The 6147-nt window shown below is 40.7% G+C and overlaps 1 long non-coding RNA gene across 1 annotated transcript; it reads right to left on the minus strand.

The window, feature by feature from the left end:
* Positions 1 to 1222: 1222 nt before the first annotated feature.
* Positions 1223 to 5972, minus strand: LOC118676767. Its single transcript, XR_004974215.1, has 2 exons — positions 5703 to 5972; positions 1223 to 1415 (listed from the first exon to the last, which is right to left on the minus strand). It is a non-coding gene; the product is annotated as an uncharacterized LOC118676767 (long non-coding RNA).
* Between the last annotated feature and the right edge of the window lie 175 nt (positions 5973 to 6147).

A 6147-nucleotide genomic window follows, 5' to 3' on the forward strand; every position in this document is an offset into this window, starting at 1 on the left:
CCTCTCCTTGTCCATGGGGTACCAATAATATTCCAGAAGGTCTAAGCCAGTGGAGAGATGGTGGTAGTATGGCGGTCACTGCTGTTAAAGACCTTATTTTATCTAGACAATCAGATTTGAAAAATTTTAGACTTTTCTTTTTCAAGAATGAAGATTTAAAAACTATAGGAAATATTTTTTAAAAATATAGGAAATATTAATTTGATGGAAAATATCTCTTTCATTAACTTCAAGTTTCTTCTGGTAGACCAAGGCTTTTTTCTTTTCTTTTTTTTTTTTTTTTTTGTAAAGGCAAACTCCTCATCTGTAATTTCCTCTGACTTCAAATAATTACCTTCAATGCAGTGATGGCTGGGTTACCTCTAAGTTTCTTACTAGGAATCTCTCTCTCTAGGTTTCTCTCTCTCTCTCTCTCTCTCTCTCTCTCTCTCTCTCTCTCTCTCTCTCTCTCTCCTCTCTCTCTCTCTCTCTCTCTCTCCACATTATGACATATTTTTCACACCCACATGGAGCTCTGTGGCTTAAAGACTGCCCAGTTTACAAGTGTCATCTCCTTTCTATCATTAACTAGGACAGTTTCCAAAAACAAACAAAACTACAGAAGAATTCTAGGGCAGAAAAGACACTTGGGAATTGTCACATTTGATTCTGAATGCTGGAGATCAAAAGTACAAGGTCTTAGAAACTGCCTCTTCCAACTCCTAACATTTAAAATCTTCAGTTGGCTTTTGGACCCAACTCAGCATAATCCCAGACTTTGGTCTACAATTGGTTAAAAATTGATAGAGGTGAGAATTCTGGGATTGCCTTCTTTACTTAGAAGTTTAAATTTTAACCCTTTCCCCCATCCCAGGTACACAAAGCTCCTTTCCATCTCTCCCTCCCCACCTTAAAGTTATGTAAATATGCATTTAGATACATGGGTATAGAATTTTGAACAAATAGACATGCATATCATCTGGGTTATTCCTTCACATAGTCAAGGAAACTGAGTCTTGACAAGTGGTTTTGCTCCAGGTCCCGTAAGGACTTCCAGGCAGAACTGTAATTAGAAACAAAGGCTTTTTGGCAACCTATCCAGTGTCTCCCCCTCCCCGCCCCCCTCGCCCCGCCCCAACCTCACACTATGCCCCTGTGGAGTTACACGTTTGTGTGTGTGTGTGTCTCTATAGGTACATATGCTACACAGACACCGACATGTAGGAAACATGCACCAAACATCTGTAGTCTGACCACAGGGAACAGTTTAATGACTCGAATTTCAAGCAGCAGAAAGGTTCCTGCGGGTGGAGGCTGAAATAAACAAGAAAAGCCACTGTGGAGATGTGAATGGAAAAGTACCAAGCACTCCCTCCCGCTGCACATTCTTCCGCTCTCCAGCTCTCCCTGCCATCAAGCCGGCTTCAGATAGGCTTCTGCATGGTCAGGTGTACAGAGGGCGGTGTGGAGAAAAAAGAAAAAAAAAAAATTCAGGCACAACATGCAAATCAAGTTTTTCCACTTCTAGCCTTAAGTAGTAAAGACAGCTAAGTACAGCAGCGGGCAGAAGGGTGGGCCCTCCACCCTGAGTTTACAAACACTCAAGTGCTTTCCTCCTCTCATCCCTCTCAGAGTCCAGCTGCTGCTTTCCTTCATGCGAAGGTTTCATAGGAAGTGAAAACCCTGCTATTCAAAACAGTGATCGAATGCAATAAACAAATGATTACATGCCACCCCCCACCCCCCCCAATTACTTCTCTATTTTAAGCTCCCGATATTTATTTCCATTTCATGTAAGTGGGAAAAGTGGAAAAATCAGTGTTTGGGGGAAAAATTCTGATCTAGGCTGAAAAGAAAAAACAAGTCTTAGAATAATACAGGCTGAAAGCAGGAAGCATATGGATCAAAATTAAACGTCGGCACTTTTTCAGAAAGTAGTGGCTAGAAATCATCTTTTTTTTAATGTCTCAAAACTTTCTGCTCCATATCTCTGAAAAATACCAAGAAAACTCCTTTTTTCTCTCTAATGATAATATACTGAGCTTGCTTGCAATAGCTCTAAATGAAGGAATTGAAATAAAATGAATAGGTAAAAATTTTCATGTCAAGTAAATAACATCTCCAATATCCATCAAAAATAGTGTCACAACAGCACAGGTGACAAGCATAACCAAATTCAAATGACCATCAAAAGTCAATACTTATCATGACTTGGAGTTTGTTCTGAGAACCAGTTTATAATTTACACAGAGCCCAAAGTAGCCTTGCTTCCCTTCCCTCAATTCTGCCAGAAAATAAGGTAACTTCCTCCAAACCTAGATAGTCATATCACCCTGATTTTCTAAAATGACACAGAACCATCAATCCACAAAGACCCCCTTTCAGCTGTGTTCCTGGGGTCACGCATGTCTACAGTTGAGGGCCAGCTTCCCCTGGTAGAAGGAAACCTGGGGGAGTTGTGTTATTGATGGGCAAGGTCCCTTTCAGCTTGAAAGTCTGTAATTCTGTAATGTGATAGTTTATAGATCTGCCCAGGTAGCAGAAGTTCCTGACAGGAGAAAACAATTTCCTGTTTGGAGCCCCCTTAGAATGAGACCAGACAGTGTTTATTCCAACAATAGGTTCCTTTTCAGCTATGACTGAATTGTGAGGAAGATTTCATGAGTGGAACTGGATGCAAAATGTGTTCCTTTCCTTAAATAGTTGTAACATTAGGACCAGGATATTTTATTTTATAACAAAGCTTATATTTACCCAGCAGCTGCAATTAGGAACCTATTACTATGCCCAGTCCACCGAGCAAAGGCTGGGCTGGTCCCCTATTCTGAGTATTAATAGCCAGTAGAGTCATTAAATCATAGGACTGGTTGATACACAGCCCCTCCATATCTCCAGGAATCACACATAAGACTCCAGACACGGAATTTCTCTTTAGAGTTTCTTCAGGATGATTTAAAAGAATTTGAATATATTCAAGTCAATCTTACCTTTAATCCTATAATGGTAGCACTGCTGTAGTGAGGGAGACTTACATAGCGATGCGAACTGGTTACTAACGGAGAGTGATTAAAATGAGAGAAGGAAGAATATGCTGGAAGAAATTCAATTGGTATAAAATTTGATAAAGTTTATTCCTAGGAATTGAAAAGAGATTGAGAGGTGGGTGCACAATTTTCCTTGCCACTCATTCAATAGAGAGGAAGGGGCCTACCTAAAAGTAAATCTCTACCTTCGGAATATTTTCAATAATTTTTTTTTTTCTTGTAATGGCCTGTGTTAATGAATTTCTTTCAATGTAAACAGTTTGATTTGGCAAAAAAAAAAAAAAAAATTGAAGAAGAAAAAGAAAGAGAGAAAAAAGAAAAGAGGAAAGAAGAAAGAAAGGAAAAAAGAAAAGAAAAGAAAAAAGAAAAGAAAAGAAAAAGAAAAAAGAAAAGAAAAGGTAGGACTCTGGAACGTGGTCCCAGAAATAATATGCTGAGAAGGTTTGAGGTCCCTAGTGATGGGGTTAATCATCTCAAAGTCAAGCCTGGTGGGTTCTCCCTCCTAGCATTCCCTGCAGAGAATTAAAGAGGACTGAGGTACAAAAAGGGTGGATTCCTTCCCAGCCCCCACTCGGGTTAATTCTATTGCCAGAGGGAGCAGATTTCCCTTTGCTCTTCAGCGCCCCCATGGGGCTAAAATTGAAGTAGCAAAGAGAATGCAGAAGGGACAAGCTGAGTGTGTTAAGGTGGGGTTGGGGGAAGGACCAATGAGGCTAGAGGGCAACTTTCACAAGAAAAATATCCAAAAATCATAAAACCTCATTGTACCACCAATAATAGGGCAGATTCATACAATTCACATTCCAAACCATATAGATACTCCCAAGAGACCCTAAAGTTCTTATTGCTCATAAAAGAAAAAAAATATCACACATATAAATACACAAATAAACTCACTTCAGTAAAGTCGAGTTGTCATTTTGAATCCAGTGGGATTCATTTAAAACTCTTTGAAAATGAGGGGAAATGAGATGATTAAAAAAAACAAACATAAGCCTCTGGCAGAATGAATCTGCGACTTGACAATATCATGTGCCTTTAAGGGTAAAATGTTCATTTCAACAACAGTGACAGGATTAGACCTATGTATATTTTTAAAAAAATTTGTCACATGACATGCTTTTCTGAGAGGCTGTAAATAAATATTAAACTATTCAGATTTCTCAGGGACGGACCTACGTATTTCCTAAGCTCCGGGCCATGTAGAAAATAATCACCTCCTTTGGACCTCTCCTGGTTCTAAAACCCCCAACGCAGCCTTTTAAAAAGGGGGCTGCATCAACCACAGCATTGTCAGCAATAGATATGAACTTCTTATAGACTTCTTTTGGGAAAGAGATCCCAAAGATCCCAGGAAACAGCCAGCAATCTTTCATAGCTCTGCTCACGTCTCCATTATAAACCCAAATTTGAGGGATGGAGAGGTACATTATTTTGGATGATATCGTTATTGGAAATTAACATGTGCAGAAATTTTGTGAAACCTTTAAGAACTCATCTGTAATTTAATGAATCGCCGGAAGGACTCTCATAGCCAAAGCTTAGAACAGCCTGACCTTTGAAATCTGCTTCTGGTCCAAACATTTTGGGTTAATTCTTGAGGAATCTGAAATATTATTTTCCCCTCACACCCTTTTTTTTAAAAGAGAGAGACATTAAAGAAACAAGAGTCTCCCTCATTCAGGGATGAGTAGGAGGGGAAAAAACCCCAACCAACATTTAAATAGGGAAACTGGCAGTTCTGAATAAACAAACCAAGGCCCACAGTGAAATGATTCTGCACTGCATTTGCCTTTAAAAAAAGAAAGGAAGGAAGAAAGAAAGATTTCCCCTTTCTCCTCCTCCTCCCAACTCAGCTTGAAAGCTGAGAACTGTGCTGCGTGCAGCGCATTATGGTTGTAGCACAGTCTGTTCTAAATACACGCAGTATCTGTGATTCTGGCATGGCAGGCCTTTAGAATTCCCTCCGGCTGATGTCTTAGAACACAGACAGAAGAGATTTTTGACAACGACCTTGAAAGGAGACAGGAATGGGGTTGGGGGTGGGGAGGAATCAAGACTTTAGGAAAAAGCAAAACACAAACAGGTATTTTTGGCTCACAGAATTCTGTAGAACACATGCGTACACATACCTAAATACACACACGTTTCTGCAGCAAGAAATTTCCTAAGTCTACAATAACAGAAAGAGTAAACCCACCACTTGCTGTCCTGGAGAGAAACAAACCCAAACAAAACAAATCCTCTGAACAGCCACTTAAGTGCAGGAGAGCCTCCTCTCAGTAAAAGTCCAAGGGGAAAAACAAAATTGCTGCACCACCACCCCCTCAACCCCCCCAAAAGCGGGGGTTGGGTAGCTTACATACGACCAAAAATTTCAGCTTCTTTCAGTAATAGCATCAGTATTAAAATAGCACATCTTCTTTAAAAAGCTTGAGAGATTAGGGAAACACACACACACACACACACACACACACACACACACACACACACACGAGACACCCAAATCCAACCTTTGCGGGATCCTACGATTTACGTAACACCACAAACTTGCAAAAGGCAAACATCAGAAGCAAAAATCCGAAAACCATCAAAATACAACCACCAAAAATCCCAACCCATCACATTGACAAGGAAAACAAAAACTGTCCCAAATAAAAATAAAGCAAATGAACCCACCGAAAACTGCTTGGCAAATATTTTTCTCGTGGTGCCTACTATTCTAGCTGCAAAGAACTGTGGTGTTTGTTTTTTCTCTAATTCGCTTCTAAACCTAGTATATATAACAGGCTTTTCCCAACGGTTCGAATCTCTCGCTCCCTTTCGTGTAATTTAGCTCCAGGAGCTGAGTTTATGGGTAAGAGAGGAGGAATTAGCCCCAGACCCCAGGAAAGCAAAGCGCACTCCCCCTCTTATGTCACCGAATAGCAAATTAGTTCTCAGAATTCCAGAGGCCGAGCTTTGCTACAGCGAAGACGCCGACGTCACAGAGAGGCCGCCCACGTGACGCTGGCGGAGCAGGCTGTACCATCGTCCTGAGTCCGGGGAGGGAGGTCCACTTTCCGCCCCCTCTAGCCTCGAACCAGAACCTCCAAATACGAGACTCCCAGCCTAGTAGTACCTC

Source organism: Myotis myotis, unplaced genomic scaffold (assembly GCF_014108235.1).
Source record: "Myotis myotis isolate mMyoMyo1 unplaced genomic scaffold, mMyoMyo1.p scaffold_m19_p_2, whole genome shotgun sequence".
Lineage (NCBI taxonomy): Eukaryota > Metazoa > Chordata > Mammalia > Chiroptera > Vespertilionidae > Myotis > Myotis myotis.